Raw genomic sequence first — 26,697 nt, 5'->3', positions numbered from 1 at the left:
TGTATTGCCTAATTTCCTAAGATACAGGGATTCTCTGGTTCTCTCTCTTTGGTACTTTCTGTTCTTTGAAATTTAGCAAGACCTACTTTATGACCCAGGGTATCAACAGTCTGGAACATTCCATACACTTGAAAAGAATGTATGTTCTATCATTGTTGAGTGTTGGGTTCCAGCTATGTCAGATATGTCAGGTTTGTTATGTTGTTTAGACTTCTGTATTGTTAACTCTTTTTGTCTATTTTGCCAGCTACTTGAGGTATGTAAAATATTCCATAGTAATAGTGTTTTTTTAATTTCAGTTTTATCTTGTATGTTATTAGATGCACCTTTAGAATTTTTATATTTTACTGGTTGATGAGCCTTTTAACATTATGAAATAGCACTCTGTCTCTAGCAATAATCCTTGCCTTAAAGTTGGCTTTGTTCAATTCTTTGTTAAATTCATTTTAAATTTAAAGTAGCATAGTTAACATACAGTGTTATATTAATTTCAGGTATATAATATAGTGATTCAATAATTGTCTATATTACTCAGTTTGTCTCTTTTGTTCTTTGTTAATTTGTTTGATTTCTTAAATTCTTCATATGAGTGAAATCAAATGCTATTTGTCTTTCTCTACCTGACTTCTTTTACTTTATATTATATACTCTCTAGACCCATCCATGTTGTTGCAAATGGCAAGATTTTATTCTATTTTATGGCTGAGTAATATTCTATTGTATGTATATACCACATCTTCTTTATCCATTCATCTGTTGATGGTTGCTTCCATAATTTGGCTATTGTAAATAATGCTGCAATAAATATAGAGGTGCATATATATTTTTGATTTAGTGTTTTCATATTCTTTGGGTAATACCTCATAGTGGAATTGCTGGGTCATATTGTAGTTACATTTTTAATTTTTTAAGGAACCACCTTACTGTTTTCTTCAGTGGCTGTACCAGTTTGCATTTTCCACTGACAGTACACAGGGTTCCTTTTTCTCTGCATCCTCTCCAGCACTTGCTGTTTCTTGTGTTTTTTTATTTTAGCCATTCTGACAGGTGTGAGGTGATAGCTCATTGTGGTTTTGATTTGCATTTCCCTAATGATCAGTGATGTTGAACATCTTTTCATGTGTCTATTAGCTGTCTGTCTTTTGAGAAATGTCTGTTCGTGTCCTCTGCCCATTCCTTCATTAGATTATTTGCTTTTTTTGTGTGTTGAGTTGTAAAAGTTCTTTATATATTTTGGATACCAACCCTTTATCAGATATGTACTTTGCAAATATCTTTTCCCATTTCATAAGTTGTCTTTTAGTTTTGTTGATTGTTTCCTTTGTGTAGAAGCTTTTTATTTTGATGTAGTCCCATGCCTCAGGAGACATATGTAGAAAAATGTTGCTATAGCCAGTGTCAGAGAAAGAACTGCCTGTGCTTTCTTCTAGGATTTTTATGGTTTTAGGCCACGTTTAAGTCTTTAATCCATTTGGAATTTATGTTTGTGTGTGGTGTAAGAAAGTGGTCCAGTTTCATTCTTTTGGTTATAGCTGTCCAGTATTCCTAACAGCATTTGTTGAAGAGACCGTCTTTTTCCTATTGTATACTCTTGCTTCCTTTGTCAAAGATTAATTGACCAGATAATTGTGGGCATACGTATTTCTACCCTCTGTATTCAGTTCTATTGATCTATTTTTTTGTGCCAGTACTATAGTGTTTTGATTATTATGGCTTTGTAATATAACTTGAAATCTGGGATTGTGATACCTTCAATTTTGTTGTTATTTTTCAAGGTGTGTGTGTGTGCGCGCGCGTGGCTATTTGGGGCCTTCTTTGGTTCAATGTAAATTTTAGGATAGTTTGTTCTAGTACTGTGAAGAATGCTATTGGTATTTTGATAGGGACTCTTATTAAATCTGTAGATTGCTTTGGGTAGTAGGAGCATTTTAACAATATTTGTTCTCCCAGTCCATGAGCATGGAATATCTTTCCATTTGTTTGAATTGTCTTCAATTTCTTTCATCATTGTTTTATAGTTTTCAGAGTACAGATCTTTCATCTTTTTGGTTAAATTTACTTCTAGGTATTTTATTATTTTTGGTGCAATTGTGAATGGCATTGTTTTCTTAATTTTCTTTCAGCTACTTCATTATTAATTTACAGAAATGCAGTGGATTTCTGTATATTGATTTTGTATCTTGTGACCTCACTGAGTTCATTTATTCTAGCAGGTTTTTTTAAGGTGGAATCCTTAGGGTTTTTGATAATATTGTATGACTCGTTTGCAAATAGTGAACGTTATACTTTTTCCTCACTGATTTGAATGCCATTTATTTCTTTTTGTTGTCTGTCGTCGCTAGGACTTCTAGGACTTTGTGAGAGTGGACATTCTTGTCTTGTTCCTGATCTTAGGAGAAAAGCTCTTAGTTTTTGATGTTTGCTATGGGTTTTTCATATATGCCTTTTCTTATGTTAAGGTAAATTAACTCTAAACCTACATGGGTTAGGGTTTTAATCATGATTGGATGTTGTTCTTTGTCAAATGCTTTTTCTGCATCTATTGAAAGGATCATATGGTTTTTATCCTTTCTCTTACTGATATGCTATATCATATTGATTGATTTGTAAATACTTATTTATTTATTTATTTATTTTTACAAATAGTTTATTGTCAAATTAGTTTCCATTGATTTGTAAATATTAAACCAGTCTTGCATCCCCAGAGTGAATCCCACTTAATTGTGGTGAATGATTTTTTTTTTTTAATATTGTTGGATTTGGTTTGCTAGTATTTTGTTGAAGATTTTTGCATCTGTGTTCAATAGAGATAGTGGCCTGTAGTTCTTTCTCTTTTTTTTTTTTTTGTAATGTCTTTATCTTATTTTGGTATCAGGATAATGCTGTTCTTATAGAATGAGTTTGGAAGCTTTTCTTCCTCTTCTATTTTCTGGAATAGTTTAATAGTATAGGTATTAACTCTTCTTTAAATGTTTGGTAGAATTTGCCTGTTGAAGTTGTCTGGTCCTGGACATTTGTTTGTTGGGACTTTTTTTGACTACTGATTCACATTGATTGCTGGTAATCTCATATTTTTTCCTTTTTTCTTTTTAAAAATTTTAATGTTTTACTTATTTTTGAGAGAGAGAGAAAAAAAAAAAGAGAGACAGAGTACGAGAAGGTGAGGGGTAGAGAGAGAGGGAGACACAGAATCTGAAGAAGGCTCCAGGCTCTGAGCTGTCAGCACGGAGCCCTACGCGGGGCTTGAACTCGTGAATTGTGAGATCATGACCGGAGTGGGACGCTTAACTGACTGAGCCACCCAGGTGTCCCTGTTCAGATTCCCTATTTCTTCTGATTTCAGTTTTGGTAGTTTATATGTTTCTAGAAATGTATCCGTTTGGTTGTCCAATTTGTTGGCATATAATTTTTTATAATATTCTTTTACAGTCCTTTGTATTTGTTGCTTCTGTTGCTATTTCTCCTTTTTTCACTTCTGATTTTGTTTGGGTCCTCTCTCTCTCTCTCTCATGAATCTGGCTAAAGGTTTATCAATTTTGTTGATCTTTGTTTTTAATTAAAATTTTTTTAATGTTTATTTTTGAGACAGCAGGAGAGGGGCAGAGAGAAAGGGAGACACAGAATCCAAAGGGGGCTTTATGTTCTGAGCTGTCAGCACAGAGCCTGACACAGGGCTTGAACTCCGCAACCTTGAGATCATGGCCTCAGCTGAAGTTGGATGCTTAACTGACTGACCCACCTAGGTGCCCCTATTGATCTTTTTGAAGAACTAGCTCCTTGTGGGGTACCTGGGTGGCACATTTGGTTAAGTGTCCGATTTCGGCTTAGGTCATGATCTCATGGTTCTTGAGTTCAAGCCCCACATCAGGTACAGTGAAGTGCAGAGCCTGCTCAGGATTGTTTGTCTCTCTGTCTTTCTGCCCTCCCCCCTCCATTTGCATTCTTTCTCACTCTCAAAATAAGTAAACTTTAAAAAAATGAGCCAGCTCCTTATTTCATTGTTCTGTTCTACTGGTATTTTAGTTTCTGTTTCATTCATTTCTGCTCTAATCTTTATTATGTCCTTCCTTGTATTGGTTTTGGATTTTGTGTTCTTTTTCAGATTCCTTTAGGTGAAAGGTTAGGTTGTTTAAGATGTTATTTTCCTCATGAGGTAGACCTGTGTTGCTCTAAATTTCCCTCTTAGAACAGCTTTTGCTGCATCCCAAAGATTTTGTACCATTGTGTTATGATTTTCATTTTTCTGCATGTGTTTTTAAAATTTCTTCTGAGTTTTTGGTTGATGTATTTGTTGTTTAGTAGCGTGTTATTTAACATTCATGTATGTGTGTTCTTTCCAGATTTTTTCTTTCGGTTCATTTCTAGTTTCAGAATGTCATGGTTGGAAAAGATGCATGTCATTACTTCAGTCTCTTTGAATTTGTTGAGACTTGCTTTGTGGCCCAACATGTGATCTGTTCTGGAGAATATTCCTTGTGCATGTGAAAATAATGTATATTCTGTTGCTTTATGATGGAATGTTCTGAGTATATCTTTTAGATTCTTCTGGTGTATTGTATCATTCAAAGCCACTGTTTTCTTGTTATTCTCTTTGGATGAGTTATCTATTGATATCATTGGGGTATTAAAGTCCCCTACTATTACTGAATTACCATCAGTTACTTCCTTTATGTTGGATACTAGCTGCTTTATGTATTTGGGTGCTTTCATGTTGGGCGCATAAATATTTACAATCGTTGTATCTTCTTGTTGGATTGGCCCTTTTTGTCTCCTGGTACAGTCTTTGTTTTAAAGTGTATTTTTTCTGATATAAGTATTGCTACCCCAGCTTTCTTTTCCCTTTGCCTGATAAAAGTTTTTCCATCCCTTAACTTTTTTTTTTAATAGTTTATTGTCAAGCCAGCTAACATACATTGTATATACAATGTAGTCTTGGCTTTGGGAGTAGATTCCCATGATTAATTACTTACATTGAACACGCAGTGCTCATCCCAACACGTGTCCTCCTCAGTGCCATCACTCATTTTCCCCACCCCTCACCCTCATCAACATTCAGTTCTCTTTTTTAAATTAACTTTTTAAATGTTTATATTTGAGAGAGCAAGCCAGCAAGCGCATGAGCAGGGGAGGGGCAGAAAGAGAGAGAGAGAGAGACACACACACACATACAAAATCCGACACAGCCTCCAGGCTCTGAGCTATCAACACAGAGCCCAATATGGGGCTCAAACTCATGGATTGCAATATCATGACCTGAGCTGATGTTGGACGCTTAACCAACTGAGCCACCCAGGTGCCCCAAGTTTGTTCTCTGTATTTAAGAGTCTCTTATGGTTTGCCTCCCTCTCTCTAACTTATTTTTCCTTCCTTCCCCCTATTGTTTTAAGTTTCTCCAGTTCCACATATGAGTGAAAACATAAGATGTCTTTTTGTGAATGACTTATTTCACTTAGCATAATATCCTACAGTTCATTCATGTTGTTGCAAATGGCAAGATTTCATTCTTTTTCATCAAGTAGTATTCCATGGTGTATATATACCACATCTTCTTTATCCATTCATCAATTGGTGGACATTTGGGCTCTTTCCATTCTTGGGCTATTGTTGATAGTGCTACTATGAACATTGGGGTACATGTGCCACTACAAATCAGCATTCCTGCATCCTTTAGTATGGGGTAGTTCTATTTTTAATTTTTTGAGGAAACTCACAATGTTTTCCAGAGCAGCTGCACCAATTTGCAATTTTGATTGGGATTGCATTGAATGTGTAGATTGCTTTGGGTAGTATTGACATTTTAACCATATTTATCTTCCAATCCATGAGCATGGAATGTTATCCATTTCTTTGTGTCTTCTACAATTTCTTTCATAAGCTTTCTATAGTTTTCAGCATACAGATGTTTTACATCTTTGGTTAGGTTTATTCCTAGGTATTTTATGGTTCGTGGTGCAGTTGTACATGGGATTGATTTCTTGATTTCTCTTTTTGTTGCTTCATTATTGGTGTATTGAAATGCACCTAATTTCTGTACATTGATTTTGTACCCTGTGACTTTGCTGAGTTCATGTATCAGTTCTAGCAGACTTTTGGTGGAGTCTTTCAGGTTTTCCATGTAGAGTATCATGTCATCTGCAAAAAGCGAAAGTTTGACTTATTCTTTGCCAATTTTGATGTCTTTTATTTCACTTTATTGTCTGTTGACGCTAGCACTTCCAGCACTATGTTAAACAACAGTGGTGAGAGTGGATATCCTTGTCGTGTTCCTGATCTCAGGGAAAAGCTGTCAGTTTTTCCCCATTGAGGATGATATTATCTGTGGGCTTTTCATAAATGGCTTTTATGATGTTTAAGTATGTTTCTTCTATCCCAACTTTCTTGAGGGTTTTTATTAAGAAAGGATGCTGTATTTTGTCAAGTGCTTTTTCTGTATCTATCAACAGGACCATATGCTTCTTATCCTTTATTAATGTGATGTATCACATTGATTTATGAATATGGAACCAGTGCTGCAGGCCAGGAATGAATACCACTTTCATGATGAATAGTTTTTTTTGTATGCTGTTGATTTAGATTTGCTAGTATCTTGTTCAGAATTTCTGTAACCGTGTTCATCAGGGATATTGACTGGTAGTTCTCCCTTTTTGTTGGGTCTCTGTCTGGTTTGGGAATCAAAGTAATGCTGCCTTTGTGGAATGAGTCCAGAAGTTTTCCTTCCATTTCTAATTTTTGGAACAGCTTGAGAAAGATAGGTATTAACTCTGCTTTTAAGGTCTGGAAGAATTCCTCTGGGAAGCCATTTGGTCCAGGACTCTTATTTGTTGGGAGATTTTTGATAACTGATTCAAATTCTTAACTAGTTATGGGTCTCCTCAAACTTTCTATTTCTTCCTGTTTGAGTTTTGGTGTGCGTGGGTGTTTAGGAATTTGTCCATTTCTTCTTGGTTGTCCAGTTTGTTGGCATATAATTTTTCATAGTATTTCCCATTTTCATTCATGATTTTTATCTATTTGGGTTCTTTCTCTTTTCTTTTTGAGAAGACTGGCTAGAGCTTTCTCAACTTTATTTTTTCAAAAACTCATCTCTTTGTTTCATTGATCTGTTCTACTGGTTTTTTTTGGATTCTATATTGTTCTGCTCTGATCGTTATTATTTATCTTCTTCTGCTGGCTTTGGGTTTTTTTTTTTTNTGTTTGGTGTTTTTTTTTTTTTTTTTTTTTTTTTTTTTTTTTTTGCTGTTCTGCTTCCATTCCTTTATGTATGTTGTTAGATTTTGTATTTGGGATTTTTCTTGTTTCTTGTTTTTTGTTTTGTTTTTTTTTTTGCAATAAAATGATCAGATTTGCATTATTTAGTCAATTATAGCCCCCAGAACCCACAGTATATTTTTGTGCCTGTTTTATTTCTTTTATTTCTTTTTTTTATAGTTTATTGTCAAATTGGTTTTCATATAACACCCAGTGCTCATCCCCACAAGTGCCCTCCTCCATGCCCATCACCCCCCTTACACTACACACCCCACTCCATCTGCCCTCAGTTTGTTCTCAGCATTCAAGAGTCTCTCATGGTTTGCCCCTCTTCTCCCCCACTGTTTTTCCCCTTCTCCCCCATAGTCCTCTGTTAAGTTCATCCTAATCCTCCTATATGTGAAAACATATGGTATCTGTCCTCCTCTGCCTGACTAATTTCGCTCAGCATAACACCCTCAGGGTCTATCCATGTTGCTACACATGGCCAGATTTCATTCTTTCTCATTGCCATATAGTATTCCGTCATATAGATAAACCACATCTTCTTGATCCATTGTTCAGTTGATGGNGATTGTTTCCTTTGCTGTGCAGAAGCTTTTTATCTTGATGAGGTCCCAATAGTTGCTTTTTGTTCTGGATTCCCTTGCCTTTGGGGATGTGTCAAATAAGAAATTGCTATGGTTGAGGTCAAGGAGGTTGTTTCCTGCATTTTCCTCCATGGTTTTGATGGTTTCCTGTCTCCCATTCAGGTCCTTTATCCATTTTGAGTTTATTTTTGTGTATGGTGTGAGAAAATTATCTAGTTTCATTCCTCGCATGTTGCTGTCCAGTTCTCCCAGCACCATCTGTTAAAGAGGGTGTCTTTTTTCCATTGGATTCTCTTTTCTGCTTTGTCAAAGATTAGTTGGCTGTACATTTTTGGGTCCAAATCTGAGTTCTCAATTCTATTGCATTGGTCTACGTGTCTGTTTTTGTGCCAATACCAAACTGTCTTGATGATGACAGCTTTGTAGTAGAGGCTAAAGTGTGGGATGGTGATGCCTTCCGTTTTGGTTTTCTTCTTCAATATTACTTTGGCTATTCAGGGTCTTTTGTGGTTCCATACACATTTTAGGAGAGTTTGTTCTAGCTTTGGGAAGAATGGTGGTGCAATTTTGATTGGGATTGTATTGAATGTGTAGATTGCTTTGGGTAGTGATGACATTTTAACTATATTTATTCTTCCAACCCATGAGAATGGAATGTTTTTCCATTTCTTTGTGTCTTCTTCAATTTCCGTCATAAGTTTTCTATAGTTTTCATTCTACAGATCTCTTATATCTTTGGTTAGGTTTATTCCTAAGTATTTTATGGTTTTTTTGTGAAATTGTGATTGGGATCAGTTTCTTGATTTCTCTTTCTGTTGCTTCATTGTTGGTGTATAAATATGCAACCGATTTCTGTACCGATTCCTCTTGATTCTGTACCCTGAGACTTTGCTGAATTCATGGATCAGCTATAGTAGGATCCTGGATCCTGGTAGAGTCTGTCGGGTTTTCTATGTAGAGTATCATGTCGTCTCTGTAAAGTGAGAGTTTGATTTCTTCTTTGCCAATTCTGATGCCTTTGATTTCCTTTTGTTGTCTGATAGCTGATCCTAGGACTTCCAGCACTATGTTAAACAACACTGGTGAGAGTGGACATCTCTGTGTGTTCCTGATCTCAGGGGGAAAGCTCTCAGCTTTTCCCCATTGAGGATGATGTTAGCTGAGGGCTTCTCATAGATGGCTTTTGTGATGTTTAAGTAAGTTTCTTCTATCCCGACTTTCTCGAGGGTCTTTATTAAGAAGGATGCTGTATTTTGTCAAATGCTTTTTCTGCATCTATTGACAGGATGATATGGTTTTTATCTTTAATTTTATCACATAATGATGTGATGTAGCACATTGATTGATTTGCAGATATTANCAGAGTGATGCTGGCTTCATAAAATGAGTCTGGAAGTTTTCCTTCAATTTCTATTTTTTGGAATACCTTGAGAAGACTGGGTATTAATTCTGTTTTAAATGTCTCGTAGAATTCCCCAGGAAGCCATCTGGTCCTGGGCTCTTATTTGTTGGGAGATTTTTGATAACTGATTCGATTTCTTCACTAGTTATGGGTCTTTTTAGATTTTCTATCTCTTCCCATGTGAATTTTGGTGGTGTGTGTGTGTGTGTGTTTAGGAATTTGTCCATTTCTTCTGAGTTGTCCAGTTTGTTGGCATATCATTTTTCATAATATTCCCTGATAATTGCTTCTATTTCTGAGGGGTTGGTTGAATAAGTCCATTTTCATTCATGATTTTGTCGATTTGAGTGCTCTTTCTTTTCGAGAAGCCTGGCTAGAGGTTTGTCAATTTTGTTTATTTTTTCAGAATACCAACTCTTGTCTTCATTGATCTGTTCAACTCTTTCTTTGGTTTCTATTGTTTATTTCTGCTCTGATTTTTATTATTTCTCTTCTCCTACTGGATTTGGGGTGCTCTTGTTGCTCTCCCTCTAGTTCCTCTAGGTGAGCTGTTAGATTTTGCACTTGTGCTTTTTCTAATTTCTTGAAATAGGCCTGGAGTGCAGTGTACTTTCCTCTTAGGACTGCCTTTGCCGCATCCCATAGAGTTTGGATTGTTGTATTTTCATTTGTTTCCGTCTCTTTTTTAATTTCTTCTCTAATTGCCTGATTGGCCCATTTGTTCTTTAGTAGGGTGTTCTTTAACCTCCATGTTTTTGGAGGTTTTCCAGACTTCTTCCTGTGATTGATTTCAAGTTTCATAGCATTGTAATCTGAAAGTGTGCATGGTATGATCTCAATTCTTTTATTTTTATTTAGGGCTGCTTTATGTCCCAGTAGTATGTGATCTGTCTTGGAGAATGTGCCGTGCGGCACTTGAGAAGAAAGTGAATTCCATGGCCTCAGGATGTAGAGTTCTAAATATATCTGTCAGATCCTTATGGTCCAGTATGTCATTCAAGTCCATTGTTTCTTTAGTGATTTTTTGTCTATTTGATCTATCCATTGCTGTAAGTGGAGTATTAAATTTGCCTCTACTAGCACATTCTTATCTATAAGATTGTTTCTGTTTGTGATTAATTGTTTTAAATATTTGGGTACTCCCATATTTGGTGTGTAGACATTTGTAATTGTTAGTTCTTCCTGATGGATGGACCCTGTAATTATTATGTAGTGCCCTTCTTCATCTCTTGTTATTGTCTTTAATTTAAAGTCCAGTTTGCCTGATAAGAGTATAGCTTCTCCACCTTTCTTTTGACTTCCAGTAGCATGATATATATTTCTCCATCCCCTTACTTTTAACCTGAAGATGTCTTCCAGTCTAAAGTGCATTTCTTGTAGACAGCAAATAGGTGGATTTTGTTTTTTTTTTTTTAATCCATTCTCTTACCCTATGTCTTCTGATTGGAGCATTCAGCCCATTTACATTTATAGTTATTATTGAAATATATGGGCTTAGAGTCATTGTGTCGTTTGTGGGGTTCATGTTTGTGATGGTGTCTCTAGTACCTTACGTTCCTTGCAACATTCCCTCAGATCGTCCCCCTCAGGATTTCTTGTAGGGCTGGTTTAGTGGTGACAGATTCTTTCAATTTTTGTTTATTAGGAAAGACTTTTATCTCTCCTATTCTGAATGACAGGCTTGCTGGATAGAGGATTCTTGGCTGCAGATTTTTTCTGTTCATCACATTGAAGATCTCCTGCCACTCCTTTCTGGCCTGCCAAGTTTCAGTAGATAGGTCTGTCACCACTCTGATAGGTTTCCCTTTGTATGTTAGGGCCCTTTCCTCCGTAGCTGCTTTCAGAATTCTCTTTTTGTCTTTATATTTTGCCACCTTCACTATGATATGTTGTGCAGAAGATCGATTCAAGTTATGTCTGAGGGGAGTTTTCTGTGCCTCTTGAATTTCGACAGCTACTTCTCTCCCCATGTTGGGGAAGTTCTCTGCTATAATTTGTCGAGGACTCCTTCAGCACCTTTCCCTCTCTCTTCCTCTTCTGGGATTCCTATGAAACGGATATTGTTCTGTTTGATTGTATTGTTGAGCTCTCAGATTCTTCTTTCATGTTCCTGGATCAGTTTATCTCTCTTTTTCTCAGTTTCTTCTTTTTTATATGTGCCTTCTAAATCACTTATTCTCCTTTCTGCCTCTTCAATCCGTGCATTGGATGCCTCCATTTTATTATGTATCTCATTTATAGAATTTTTTTAATTCATCACAACTATTTTTGAGCTCCATAGTGTTTGTAGAAATAGTTTCTCTGATGTCTTCCTTGCTTTTTTCAAGCCCAGCGATTAATTTTATGATTATTGTTCTAAATTCTTGTTCAATTATGTTGCTTATATCTGTTTTGAGCAGTTCTTTAGCTGTCATTTCTTCCTGGAATTTCTTCGGAGGAGAGTTCTTCCGTTTTGTCATTTTGGTTAGCTTTCTATCTCTTGTTAATTTTAAAAGCTTGTTGTACACTCTGCCCCTGCGAGTTCTGCTGTATTAAAGAGGGCTCTTTGACTGTTCAGGGCCTGAGTGTTCAGGAAGTGTTCTTTGAATGTTGTCTCTTGGTTTCTCTTGTTGAGCATTATTTTGTTTCCCTACTCATAATGTTATTCCCTTTTCTACCATGTGTACTTTGGCTTGTGTCTTGAGGTAGCCCTGGAAAAAGAAAACAGACAACCACAGAAGGAACAAAGCTACCAAAGCACAGACAAAAACCAATAAACAGGCAAACCTTGGTTCAGGTAAAAACAACAACAACAACAACAACAACAATAACAAAACAGCTCTCTGGCGGGGATGGGCGTGGTTTGGTATAGGCAGGTCTCCCCTCCACTGGGTCCCACTGGCAACTCCCTGAGGCCCTGCCTTGGTGGTTGTGGGGAGAAGAATGGCGTCGCCCCAGTCCCTTCTCAACCAAGTGTTGCAAATCACTCCTTTGGATCAGATATCCCTGTGCTGAGGTCGTAGCCAAGGTGGGCTGTATTCTATGCCTGAAGCCCCACCTGGTTTCCAGGTCCCAGGTACAGGCTTTGTTTATACCGCCCTAAACAGTCCTGCAGGTCGCTGCTTCCCTGCTGCAGGGGATTGAATTGGGGGGTGGCAGAAGTGTTGCAGCCTCAGATCCATCGGAGTCAAGCAGGGATACAGCCTGGGATCCGAGGCCTCCGCGCACCCTGCGTGCGTGCAGGGAACGTAGCAGCTTCAGGTCTGCAGAGTCTGCGCCAATGCTTCGTCGCCCGCTGCTGCACCACTGCTGCTGCCACTGCGCCACTGGGCTGCTGTCACCAGGGATGGTGCCAGGAGTGCAGCAGAGCAGTGTTTTCTGGCGCCTCTGGGACCGGGGGCACTTAGTTCAAAGTTAGCACCCCAGCCAGAACTAAAAAACACTCTTTCCAAGTGAGGTTTTTCTCTTCTCCGGTGACGGTTCTATGAGCAATCCCAGCTTCTCTTTCCTTTCCCCTTGACTCCCCGTAGCTCACCACTGCTCATCGTGGCTCATCACTCACCGCAGCTGCACGCAAGCCAGGTTCTCTTCCCTCCCTCCGTATCTCCGGGGCCTGTCCTGCTTTTTTCTTCCCAGTTCACACTCACGCACTTGTGAGGTTTCCTTCCCAGTGTACTCTGTCTCTTTCTCTTCCCAAACTCCTGTGGCTCAGTGTCCTATGACTTCAGACCTTCTCTGTTTGAGAGATGGGTGCAAGCGAAATGCGCGTAGCTCCCTAGTTCTCTGCCATCTTGACGTTGACCTCAGGTATTTTTCTTGTTTCTTGAGATAGCCTGGATTGCAGTGTACTTTCCTCTTAGGGATGCCTTTGCTGCATCCCAAAGGGTTTGGATTGTTGTGTTCATTTTTGTTTATTTCCATATATTTTTAAGTTTTTTCCTTAATTCCCTGGTTGACCCATTTGTTCTTTAACTTCCATGCATTTGGAGGTTTTTCAAACTTTTTCCTGTGGTTTTTCAAGTTTCATAGCATAGTGATCTAAAAATATGCATGGTATGATGTCAGTTCTTTTATATTATTTGAGGGCTATTTTGTGTCCCAGTATGTGATGCATCTTGGAGAATGTTCCATGTGCACTTGAGAAGAATGTGTATTCTGCTGTTTTAGGATGAAAACTTCTAAATATATCTGTCAAGTCCATCTGGTCCAGTGCATCATTCAGGGCCATTGTTTCTTTATTTCTTTACTATTTTCTGTCTAGATGATCTATCCATTGCTCTTAGTGGAGTATTAAAGTCCTCTGCAGTTACCACATTCTTACCAATAAGATTGCTTATGTTTGTGCTTAATTGCTTTATATATTTGGGTGCTACCATATTTGGTGCAGACGTTTATAATTGTTAGCCCTTTCTGATGTATACACCCTGTAATTATTATATAATGCCCTTCTTCATCTCTTATTACAGCCTTTACTTTAAAGTCTAGTTTGTCTAAGTATGGCTACTCCAGCTTTCTTTTGACTTCCAGTAGCATGATAGATCATTCTCCATCTCCTCACTTTCAATCTGAAGGTGTCCTCAAGTCTAAAATGAGTCTCTTGTGGACAGCAAATAGATGGGTCTTGGTTTTTTATCCATTCTGATGCCCTATATTTTTTGATTGGAACATTTAGTCCATTTACATTTAGAGTGATTATTGAAATATATGGGTTTAGAGTCATTGTGTTACTGTAGGTTTCATGCTTGTAGTAAGGTCTATGGTACTTTGTGGTCCTTGGAATATTTCACTCATAGAGTCCTCTGAAGAATCTCTTGTAGGGCTGGTTTAGTGGTGATGAACTCCGTCAGTTTTTGTTTGTCTGGTAAAATCTTTATCTTTCCTTCTATTCTGAATGACATTTTTGCTGGATGAGGGATTCTTGGCTGCATATTTTTCCTGTTCATCACATTGAAGATTTCCTGCCATTCCTTTCTGGCCTGCCAAGTTTCAGTAGATAGGTCTGCTACTACCCTTATGTGTCTACCTTTGTGTGTTAAGGCCCGTTTGTCCCTACGTGCTTTCAGAATTCTCTTTTTATCCTTGTATTTTTCCAGTTTCACTTTGGTATGTCGTACAGATTGATTCAAGTTACCTCTGAAGGGAGTCCTCTGTGCCTCTTGGATTTCAGTGTCTGTTTCTTTCCCCAGACTGGGGAAGTTCTCAGCTATGATTTGTTCAAATACACCTTCAGCCCCTTTCTCTCTCTCTCCTTCTGGAATTCCTAGATTATGGATATTGTTCTATTTGAGTGAATCCCTTAGTTCTCCAATTCTCCCCTCATGGTCTTGGATTTTTTTTTTTAATCTCTCTTTTTCTCATCTTCCTCTTTTTCCATAATTTTATTTTATAATTCACGTATTCTCCCCTTTGTCTTTTCAGTCAGTGCTGTGGCCACCTCCATTTTATTTTGCACCTCATTTATAGCATTTTTAAATTCAATATTACTATTTTTTAGTTCCTTGGTCTCTGCAATGGTAGATTCTCTGCTGTGTTCAATGCTTTTCTCAAACCGAGCAATTAATTTAGTGACTATTATTTTAACTTTGTTCAGTTATATTGCTTATATCTGTTTGATCAATTTTTTAGTTGCCATTTTTCCTGGAAATTGTTTTGAGAATTCTTCCGTTTCGTCATTTTGGCCAGTTTTTAGTCCCTTACGTGTTTTAAAAGCTTGTTATGTGCTCTGCACCTGCAAGAATTGCTATATTAAAAGGAGGGCCATACACTGTCCAGCGCCTGACCCTTCAGGAGGTGTTTTTTGGAGAGTATTATTTGTTCTCTGTTGTTGTGACTTTGGTTCTCTTATTTCCCCACTTGTAGTGATGTTTTTGACCTTCTACCAGGTGTGCTTTGATTTGTTCCTTGAAGTAGCCCTGGAAAGGAAAACAAACAGACATGTAGAAAACACAAACATGCAAACACATGAACAAATTAAAAAAAAAGAAAAAAGAAAACCAAAAGCAAAAAACCAGAAATACCAGCTACATGTAAAGAACAGGGTGGAGGTGGTGTTTATGGAAGAGCATATACAAAGAGAGAAATGACAACGGCAGGGGAAAGGAAGAAATAAACATTGACCAGGCCGAGAGACTTAAAGGCTTAATCCAGAGAGAGAGAAAGGAAAATAAAGAAGGAGACAGGGAAAAAGATGATCAAGTTGACAGAGAAACTATACGGCTTAATTATTCCAGAGACAGAGTAAGGAAAGAAGTGTAGAACATGTATCAAGAGAATGGATTAAATATGTGTGCTTAAACAAACCAACAACTAGACTAGAGGAGGGAGAAGATAAGAAGGAGAAAAGGAAGGAAGAATATATCTGTATAAGAAGAATTTTCAGAGAATTAATCCAGGCAATGTAACAGTGCTGGCCTGGAGGTGGGGGCTGTCTGGTTCTTCACGGTCTATTCTGCTCCAGTAGATATGCAGTTACCAGGAACACAGGGGCGTGGTTTAGTGTAGGTGGGTCCTGCCCTTACTGTGGGCCCCAACAGTCTGACACCTGAGTCCCCACTTTGGTCATGGTGGGGAGAAATACGGCAACCCCTTGGTCTCTCTTCCACTGACCCAGTGTCCCAAACCACTCTGTTGGAGCCATTCTCACTGTACCACGGGTGCAGATGAGGCGATCTGTCTCCCTCTGCCAACTCCTGTGCCCTGTTGCTTGGCTAGGATTGAAACAGCCGCCCCATGCATCCTGGTAGTGGGGAAGTGCAGCTTCGTGCCACCCAGTATGTGGTTCCCTGACAGGCTTTGTCCTGTCCCATAGCACTCCATGGGGGGATCGCTTTCTCTTACTGTACACTGTGCCCCTGACTTAGTCGTCGAGCCTGGGGGTGGTGGGTGTAGGCAGGCTTTGTCCTGTGTTGTGTTGATTTTGAAGGGAGTTCTCTGTGCCTTCTGGATTTGGATGTCTGCTTCCTTCCCCAGTTCAGGGACTTTCTTAGCTATAATTTGTTCAAGTAAAGTTTCTGCCTCTTTCTGTCTCTCTCTTCTTTTTCTGGAATTCTTATAATATGGGTATTATTTCATTTTATTCAATTACTTAGGTCTCTAAGTCTCCCCTTGTGGCCTACTAATTTCTTATCCTTCTTTTTCCCAGCTTCATTATTTTCCATAATTTTATCTTCTATTTCACCTATTCTCCCCTCTGCTTCTTCCATTCTTGGTGTCACTGCATCTAATTTATTTTGTATCTCATCACAGCCTTTCTTGTTTCATCGTGACTATTTCTTAGGTTCTTGATCTCTGCAGCATTAGATTCTCTGCTGTCCTCTATGTTTTTTCAAGCCCAGCTATTAGTCTTAAGATTATTATTTTATTTTATTTAATTAAAAATTTTTTAATATTTATTTTTGAGAGACAGAGCACAAGTGGAGGAGGGGCAGAAAGAAAGGGAGACATGGAATCTGAAGCAAGCTCCAGGTTCTGAGCTGTCAGCACAGAGTCCGATGTAGGGCCCAAACCCATGAACTGTGAGGTCATGACCTGAGCTGAAGTCGGACACCTAGCCAACTGAGCCACCCAGGTGCCACAATACTATTATTTTATTTTATTTATTAAAATTAAAAAAAAATATTTATTCATTTTTGAGAGACAGAGACAGCATGAACAGAGGAGGGACAGAGAGAGGGAGACACAGAATCCAAAGCAGGCTCTAAACCCCGATCTGTCAGCACAGAGCCTGACTTGGGGCTTGAACTCACAGACCATGAGATCATGACCTGAGCTGAAGTCAGATGCTTAACGACTCAGCCTGAGCCACCCAGGCACCCCATGACTATTTTTTTTTTTAATTTTAAAAAATATTTTATTTATTTCTGAGAGGGAGAGAGAGAGAGGGGGAGCAGGGGAGGGTGAGAGAGAGGGAGACACAGAATCCAAAGCAGGCTCTAAACCCCGATCTGTCAGCACAGAGCCTGACTTGGGGCTTGAACTCACAGACCATGAGATCATGACCCGAGTTGAAGTCAGATGCTTAACTGACTGAGCCACCCAGGCACCCCATCCCCATGACTATTTTTTGAGTAGAATTCTTTCCTTTTGTGGTTGTGCTGGTTTGTATGTGAGGCCCTCTGGTTGGGTTAGTGTCAGTCTCACTCCAGTAGATAAGCAGTTATCAGCCACGAGGGGAGGACTTTGGTGTAAGCAGATCCCGCCTCCACTGGGGACTGCTGTCCTTTTCCCTGAAGCCCCACTGTGTTGGTGATATGGAGAAAGTGGTGACACCCCAGTTCTCTTCCCCGGACCAGGTGTCTCAAACCATGCTGTTCAGGTATCCCTCACAGGGTTGCACAGGTTGGCTGGCTTGTCCTGCTCCATAGTCTCCTGCAATGCCTAAGTGCTGGGCTGGGATTCAAAAACCTGATGTCTTAAAGAATCCTGCTCAGCGGAATAGGTGGAATAGTGCCACTGTGCATAGCAAAGGGCCTCTGGCTGGTGCCTGGAGGGTCTTTTGTCCTTGGAGGAGCAGTATACCCTTTTGCCACAGTATTCAAGGGAGGGGACTGTTCTCTCCCATTGACCCCTGAGATTGGTACCATGCCCCAGCGCTGGCTCCCTTCCCCCTAGGCATGCACACACGTGGTCCAGGGAAAGTCTGCAACATTGATAACTCTGATCTTCAGCTTCTAAGGCTGTTTGCAAAGTAGAAACTGGCTCTCTTTGTATTTCTTGTTCCCTAGTCTGTGGTCCGTAGAGGTTTTTCTCTTGTCCAAATATAATCCCATGCTTCCACAGCCTCTTTTTCTCTTCCTTTTGTCTCTCCACTGAAGGGGTTCCCGTCCTCCTTGCCTATGCCACCTGTTTTATCTCTCCCAATTTGCAAACATGCACCTCAGTCCCACCACCTTGTCCCTTTCCACCTGTAGAGATTTTTCTCACTCTGTAGCCTGGATTCCTGGTATTCCAAGTGTTCTGAACTCAGTACTGCTGTGTTTGAAGGCCAAGGGATATTTCGGTTCCCCTACTTCCCTGCCATCTTGACTCTCCTAAGCCCCTTCGCTTTCAATCTGCATGTGTCTTTAGGTCTCAGATGAGCCTCTTGTAGGAAGCATATACATGGTTCTTGTATTTTTATTCATTCTGTTAACATTATTTTTTGATAGGAGCATTTAGTCCATTTACATCCAAAGTAGTTATTGATAGGTATGTACTTATTACCATTTTTTAAATGGTTTTATGGGGTTTTTTTGGTAGTTCTTTTCTGTTCCTTTCTTCCTTTGCTGTCTTTTCTCACAGTTTGCTGGCTTTTAAAAAATTATTTATTTGTTTATAATTTACATCCAAGTTAGTTAGTACATGGTGTAACAATGATTTCAGGAAAGNTCAGTGTCCATCACCCTTATTCCTATCCCCCAATCCCCCACCCCCAATTAATCCTCAGTTCTCTGTATTTAAGAGTCTATTATGGTTTGCCTCCCTCTCTGTTTGTATCTTATTTTTCCTTCCTTTCCTCTATGGTCATTTGTTAAGTTTCCCAAATTCCACGTATGAATGAAATCATATGTATCTGTCTTTCTCTGACTAACTTAATTTTCTTAGTATAACACCCTCCAGTTCCATCCACATAGTTGCAGATGGCAAGATTTCATTCTTTTTGATTGATGAGTAATACTCCACACACACACACACACACACACACACACACACTCCATATCTTCTTTATCCATTCATCTATTGATGGACATTTGGGCTCTTTCCATACTTTGGCTGTTGTTGATAGTGCTGCATTAAACATTGGGTGCATGTATCCCTTCAAAACTTCCTGGCTTTCTTTAGTGATATATGTGGAATCTGTTTTCTTTTTTTTTTTTCATATCTATTACCAGTTTTTTTGATTTGTGGTCACCATTAAGTTTATATATAATAATTGTTGTGCATATAACATATATTATGTTGATAGTTACTTAAGTTTGAGCTCATTCTAAAAGCACTAAATTTTAATCCTCTTCTCCTCCATGTTTTAGATTTATGGTATCATACTTTAGATCCTTTTACTTGTGAACCTCTGGACTGATTTTTATGGATATTCTTAATTTTCTGCTTTTGTGCTTTTGTATTTTTCTTACCCTGTTAATAATCTTTCCCTTCCACTCAAAAAGTACATTTTGCCCTTTCTTATAAGGTCCTTTTAATGGTTATGAATTCCTTTAACTTTTGTTTGTCTGGGAAACTCTTTATCTCATGTTCTGAATAATAGCCTTGCTGGATAGAATGTTCTTAGTTGTAGTTTTTTTTTCTTTCATCATGTTGACTATGTCATGCCACTCCCTTTTGGCCTACAGGTTTCTGCTGAAAAATCAGCTGACAGCCTATGGTGTTTCCCTTGTGTGTAACTGGTTTTTTTTTTTCCTCCCTTGCTGGTTTTGAAATTATCTTTTTATCACTACCTTTTGTCATTTTAATTCCTCTGTCTTCATGTGGACTTCCTTTGTTGATTGTATTGGTGGCTCTCTATGCCTTCTGGATCTGGATTTTTGTTTCCTTCTCTAGATTTGGGAGGTTTACAAAAATGTTTTTTTCAAATACATTTTTTGCACTCTTTTCTTTCTCCTTCTGTGATCCCTATAATGCACATGTTGTTATGCTTGATGGTGTCTCTGCTTTTCCTTAATCTATTTTCATTCTTCATTAATTTGTTTCCCTTTCCCATTCAGATTGGGTTCCTTTCCATTACTCTGTACTCCAGGTCACTACTTTCTAATACTATTCATTCTCTCTAGTGTATTTTTAATTTCAGTTTTGATTTCTTCGCGTCTTTTTTTTTCTATGTCCTTGTTTAGGGTCTCACTGAAGTCCTCCACTCTTTTCTAAAGTCCAGTGTGTATCTTTATGACCATTACTTTAAATTCTCACCAGGTATACTATTTGCTTCTTTCTTTTTGTCATTTTGTCTAACTCTCTGTGTCAACTAGGTCTCCTGCTTTTATAAGTAATGACCTTATGAAGAATATAGTGTCCTGGAGTGAAATGTCCCCTTTTCATTAGAAGGTGGCACTTTGGAAGTATCTTTTATGTGCGTTGAATGCAACTACCATTGTGGCTGACTTACGTTTGCCTTCAGTACAATTATCTGCAGTGGCTTTCTTTGCCTTTTGTGGGCAGAGTTTGGTCACACCAAACTGCAGAGTGCTTTCTGTGTGTTGTCCCCTGGGATGCTTTAATTGGTGGGTGGGTGGGTCCTGCAATGAGATCAGATGTCTGTCTCCAGTCCACTGCTGGGGCCACAGTTGAACTATAATATGTGGTTATCTTCTCCTCCTACCCAGGCAGGAGTCACTTTGGAGTGGTGCTGGCCTCCGTTGAGGCTGCTTTCATAATACTACACTTGTGGCACAACTTTGAATATACTCCTGCCAAGGCCAGGATGGAAGAAGCATGTCCACAGGGGAATATGAGTTGGGGCACACTGTTAGCAAGCTAGGTGAAGAATACTGGCACTTTGATTGTTCTTGCAGGTATCTGTGTATCTAGTCTGGGGATCAGAGAAGAGAAATGGCCTGTGTCAGCCCTTTTGTTCTTGGAGAAGTCTCCCAAAGATCCTTTCCCCTCCAGCATGTGCTCTCAGATTACTAAACAAATCTCCCTCCCATATACCCCAGGTGTTTTTCAGACTTCTGCTTCTGTGGTGTGTCTCAGCAGGGCTACTTGTTGTGCTCTCTCTTTAAGAGCAGGGACTCAGTTTCCTGATTTTTAAACTCCCAAGTGTTAAGCCCTGGTGACTCTAAGAACAGCAGAAAGTAAGCCCTTTTGATTTTCCTGGTGTGCCCAGTGTGGGGTCAGCTCCTCTTCCTCCTCTGTGCTTGCAGTGACCCTTCCTTCTTTGGACAGTCTTGTGGGTCAGCTTGTTTCCTGACAGCACTTGTGTTCTTCCTAATGTGTTTGATGTGGCCTCTTCTCTATGTTTACATGTGGAGTCTCTTCGGTCAGTCTTTAGGTCATTTTCTGGGTTATTTACACAGAAGTGGGTGTTATCTAGTTGTGTCCATGGAGGAGTTGAGTTTAGGATTCTTCTACTCTGTCAATCTTCCCCTGAAATCCTGCTTTCATTTTTGAAGGATATTCTTCTGGATAAATAATTTAGATTTGTAGTCATTTTTTTCCCCTGTATTTTATTGTTCCTGAGAGGAATAAGGTAGCAGTTTTATTTATCACTCCTTTAAAGGTAATGGGTTTTTATCCCTTTTGTATGCTTTTAAGATTTTTCTTTGCATAGATTTTTGTCAGTTTTTCTATGGTGTGCTTAGGTGTGGTTTTATTTGTATTTACCCTACTTGGGGGTTTGTAGAGCTACTGGAAGCCTTGGGCTGATATCTTCTGTCAGTTTTGGAAAACTTTTCCTTTCAAAAAATTTTTTTTCTCTTCCATTCTCTCTGTTTTCTCCTTCAAGGACTCCACTTATACTATGTTAGACTTTTTCACTGTGTTCCACTCACCTCCTTTTTTGTGTTCTGAGTTTTCATATTTCTTTTCTCTGCCCTTTCACACAAATATTTTCTACTGTCATATTTATCAGTTCACTGAACTTCTGCCATATTTATTTGTGGTCAGACCCATTCATTGAGCTTTATTATCCTAATACATTATTTCCCCTTTAGAATATCCGTTGAATATATATATTTCTGTTTTTTCTCATTGAAAATTTTTTAAATGTGCATATTTACTTAAAAATGCCTTTTGTAGCTTTTAAGTAATCAAACCTCTGAATCCATTTTGCTTTTAAAAATGTAAATTATGAAATGTAAGGCTGTCATCTCCTTGGACCTGGAAATGAATCACCAATCCCCATCTCATCATGCCCCTAACTCATATTATCAAGGTTTGCTTTGGTTGTCTTCATTTTTTATTAGTTTTTTAAATGGATTTTTTCACATATTTCTGTGTGGCAGTTATTTACTTTTAGCACTTTGAAGTTATTTCTTTTCCTTCTTGCATTAATTATTTCAGATAAGAAGTCAAGTGTCAGTTTTATTGTTACTACTCTGAAGATGGTATGGCTACTTGTAAGGTTTTCTTTTTTTGGTTGTTAGTAGTTATTTTGTCTTATTTAGGAAATTCATTTTGTGATTCATAGTGACTCTCAATCTACAGCATATTTTGTTTTCTAAAATTCTCAGTTTTTATGTGCTCTAATCCCATTTTGGTTTGTCTTCTCCTGGGATTTCAGTTTTTACTCGTATATCAGACATTTCATTTCTTAGTCTGTTCTGCTCTTTTCTATTTTTTTTCTTTGTTTTCATTCTAGATATTTTAGTCTGGTTGAATTTACGAATTTTCTGGTAAACCCATACTTTGAGCTCTTATTCAGTTAATTTTTTTTTTTTTTTAGTTTTATAATTTCTGTTTGGATCTTTTTAGGTCTATACTTCTCTGGTCTTAATTTTCTGGGCCATATTAAGTAGAATTACCTTAAAATCTTTGTCTGATAATTTCATTATTTGGATCATGTATAGGTATATTTCTATTTTCTGTTTTTTTTCCCTTGATTTTCAGATATTTGACATACTTCCCAGTGTGCCTGATAACTTTTGATTGGGTACAGATATTATATGTGGATAATGTAATAGGTAATTTGATGCCTAAGCTGATATTGAATTCCCTAGAAAATTTAGTTTTCTTTTTGGCCGATGTCTAGGGACACTAGATGATTCAAAACGGGCTTCATATTTTGTGAGGGCTTATCTATTTCTAGTTTACTCTTATTTTTGGGATGAAACTTCTGGGTTTCATTCTAATGCCTGGGGTTGCCCTCGACAGATTGTATTTCTATACCTTTGTGAATCTATCAAACTCTGCTCAACTTCTCTGCCAAGGCTGTATCCATTGAAATTCCCAGGTGCCTCTAGGGCAAAAGCAGCCCTGATTGCTGGACCCATATCTTTAAATTTATTATTTTCCCTGATCATGGCCCTGTGATTATTTGCTTCCTTCACTTGTTTCTGGTGCTTTAAACAAATGTTAAAAAAATATTTTGTTCAGCTCTTACAATTTTTCTCAAGTGGATGCTTGGTCTGAATTACCCGAGCTCTTAATAAGCAAAAGGGAGGGGCGCCTGGGTGGCTTGGTCGGTTAAGCGACCGACNCTCAGTGTGTGCCTCCCTCTCTCTCTGACCCCCCCCTGCTCACGCTGTCTCTCTCTCTCCTAGAAATAAACAAAACATTTAAAAAAAAAAAAAAAAGCAAAAGGGATAGTTAATACTCATGTAATAGTTCAGTGCAGGTATTCAACATTTAGCCTTTTACATTGTAATTCAGGGACCAAATCTACTTTTGTTTTTTGACTCATTATCGAGAGAGTTCTGTGCCAGATCCTCTGCATCTGGCCAGTAAGTGGGAGAAAAGGGAGAGAGAACACAAATGGTGATGCATGAGATTTTTTTTTTTAATAAGCAAGGCCTAGAAATTACTTACTTAATTTTTGCCTATATTTTAGTGTGTGGAATTCGGCCACATGGTCTATTTGTGAGAAACCAGGAAGTATTAACTAGCTTAGCAGGAGAAAAATCTAGTGGTTTTGGTGAAGATATTGTCTCTGTCTCAGAGTCTGTTATAATAATTTATTCTTGAATTGGTAATGGCTCAGATTATAGTAATACTAGTGGATTTACACTTTCAAGATATATATGGGGATAAAATTGGTAATATTTGATAACTTCTAACAGAGATCTCAAAACAATGTAGCTTATATAAAATTGTAATTTATTTTTGTCCATTGTGATAATGTAGACAGCCTCAGTTCATCTATGGCTTTATTCAGCCTTTAGAAAGATGTGAAATACCCGTAAGATCTGACAAAGTTATCATTCTTTTAGGGAAATTGAACCAGTTACTCACTTTCTCAGATAAGTTTGTGGCTTGTAAAAATGTAAATGCTTCAACTGTCTCATTAGAATCGTAAATGCTACAATTCTTAGTTTTAATGTACTCCTGGTGTTCAGTGACTGGTAATCTTCTCTTCATTCTACTTAAAATATGAAGGGCTTTAGTAGTGGGAATTTAAAAGAAAGGGTCTTTGGGCACCTGGGTAGGACTCAGTCGGTTAAGCATCGAACTTGGGCTCCAGTCATGATCTTGCAGTTTGTGAGTTCGAGCCCCACATGGTGGCGGTACTGACAGCATAGAGTCTGCTTTGGATCCTCTGTCTCCCTCTCTCTGCTTCTTCCCTGCTCACTCTCTATTTCTCTCAAAAATAAAATAAAAAACATTAAAAGAAGGGTCTTTCCTGAATTATTTGGAAAGCTGAAAAACTAACTTAAAGAGGACAAGAATTTTATTTTATGAGCAAGTAGTATTATGGATGGATTTTGAACAATTTATAAGAAGTAGATTTTTTTATGGAGGTACAAACATAAAAATTTAATAACCAGTTCAGGATTATGAACAAAGTTGCTTAAAGTGGAAACCAGTTCAGGATTATGAACAAAGTTGCTTAAAGTGGAAATTAATCAGAATTTTTTAGCCTTAGGAGAAAGATGAGTTAAAACTTCTTTTTCCAATCTAAGAAATTACATACTTAAATCATAAACTGGGAGTTAAACATAAAAACTTTAATTCAAGACTGACATTTATTCCCTTTATTGAAACATTTAGTACTTGAACAAGCCTCTGCAAAATCTCCATATGGCACTAGGTGGCACACTGTGACTTTGGATGAAAATAATATATTTTGTTTAAGTATCCTGGAAGAAAAGAACCTAGATCAAAATTTTGTTTGAAATAGATATCTGTAATGTTATGAAGTATCTCAGAGTCATTTATTGAATACCAAACCCTGATGCTGAGATTAAAATGTTTTAAACTATTGTACTTTAAGTTACTACTGACATCTTTCTAATAATAGGGTTGTTAAAAATGACTAGAATTTATGAGTTTATTGAAGAGTTCACTCAGCATATATTACAGAATGCACATGTACTTTTATGGAAAAATGGTTTTCAGTCAGGTGTTATAGTAAGATGAATGTTAATAATGTTTTTGCATATGAATTATTAGAATTAATTAAAATAGAGTTGAGCTGGTGGCTCTTTTTTTTGAATGTGTGCATGTGCACTGAGTATAAAAGAGCTAACTTTGCAAAATTTATGGTAGAACTGAAATGTTTATAGAAAAAAAGAATATTAGATTTCAAGTGTTCTGTTCAGGCATTACTATAGCATTGCTATCTTGTGATCACTGTATTCCTAGAAATTCATTACTTTATCAAGACTCTTCAGTTAGAGAATAATGTGTAGAATAATGAATTTTGTGATCTGATATATATCTCCATTTACCTATCTATAAGATTTTATGTGATTGCATAATTATTGGAAATACCTGAAATTATCTGAGAAAGAGTCGAAAACTAGGCCACCTATTTAAACTTGTTCATCTGGCCTGAAAGAAACAGTTATACTTCTTGGTTAAACAATGATTAAGTAACCTAAATGATAGATTCCAACCTAAGTTTCTATAGAACTAATAATCAGTGGAAGTTGTGTTTAATCAAAAGGAGATTTCATAGTGTGAAATTGATTGGAAGTCATGGGAATAGAGAGGTTTCAAGAATTTTGCACAGGATGGACTTGGAATAGTGATCACAGATTAATGAGTTTTGGTGTAAATTTATGAGTTAGGTAACTAGATGCCATGTGGATATCCAGTGTAAGATCAGAGGAATGAAGGAATGTAGGGGTAGGTATTTATTTTAAAGATGTAAAAGTTAAGTTCTGGTTGCTTTCACACAAAAGGCATGATTGAGTAGTTGTCACAGAGATTGTATGGTCTGGCCCTTTGTAGAAGTGTGTTGACCCGTGATTTAGACAGTAGTGCCTTTTTCTTCTCTTCAAGTCATACTACTGGTCAGTAAGTTTCTTTGGTTGAGAATAATGTATTGCTTTCTTTCACATACTCCTGCAATAAACAAGCAATTAAAATTAACTAGTAGGGGAGGAGAACCCAAAATGGAATGTAAAGACTAACATATAAGTGAATAATGTAATTACACTGAAAGTGGTGAGGATGGGAAGTACTAATACAAGTAATTTTGGAAAACAAAATGCAGTGCTTTGGATGCTTTAAGGCTAAAGATAAGAACTGTATAGAAATGTAATCTTATTAATAAATATGTTTCACAGAGATGCGGATTTTGCATTCTGAAGCTGTTTTGTATGTGTATTAGAATTGAACAGGTAAGTAAATTTAGATAATGAGAACTGGGTTTCTGACTGGCAGAGAAAGAAATTACAAAGGGAGAAAGGGAAAGACTAAAACGAGCCCTAGCTGTGGGATTGAAATCAGAGGGATCAGACCTGTGATATGTAAGTGGTGATGCAGCTGTGTGTACACAGCAGTATTTGTGCTTCTTAGGGCACATTTCCAAACTGAAGATTGTATTCATTCTTGAAATAATTTATTTTTAAAGTTGTAAAATCAGTCTTTGTAGAAATAAAAATCTGTGAC

At 37.7% G+C, this 26,697-nt stretch overlaps 1 protein-coding gene across 2 annotated transcripts in view; it reads left to right on the top strand.

Moving 5' to 3' along the window:
- Window positions 1-26,697, top strand: part of SCAPER (S-phase cyclin A associated protein in the ER) — a 488,585-nt gene that overhangs the window by 18,206 nt on the left and 443,682 nt on the right. The gene's annotated exons all lie outside the window — the stretch shown is intronic.

The sequence above is a fragment of the Crocuta crocuta genome, unplaced genomic scaffold, assembly GCF_008692635.1.
Source record: "Crocuta crocuta isolate KB4526 unplaced genomic scaffold, BGI_CrCroc_1.0 scaffold310, whole genome shotgun sequence".
Lineage (NCBI taxonomy): Eukaryota > Metazoa > Chordata > Mammalia > Carnivora > Hyaenidae > Crocuta > Crocuta crocuta.
The sequence above is the reverse complement of the archived record's forward strand: the minus strand, read 5'-3'. Positions and strand labels throughout refer to the sequence as shown.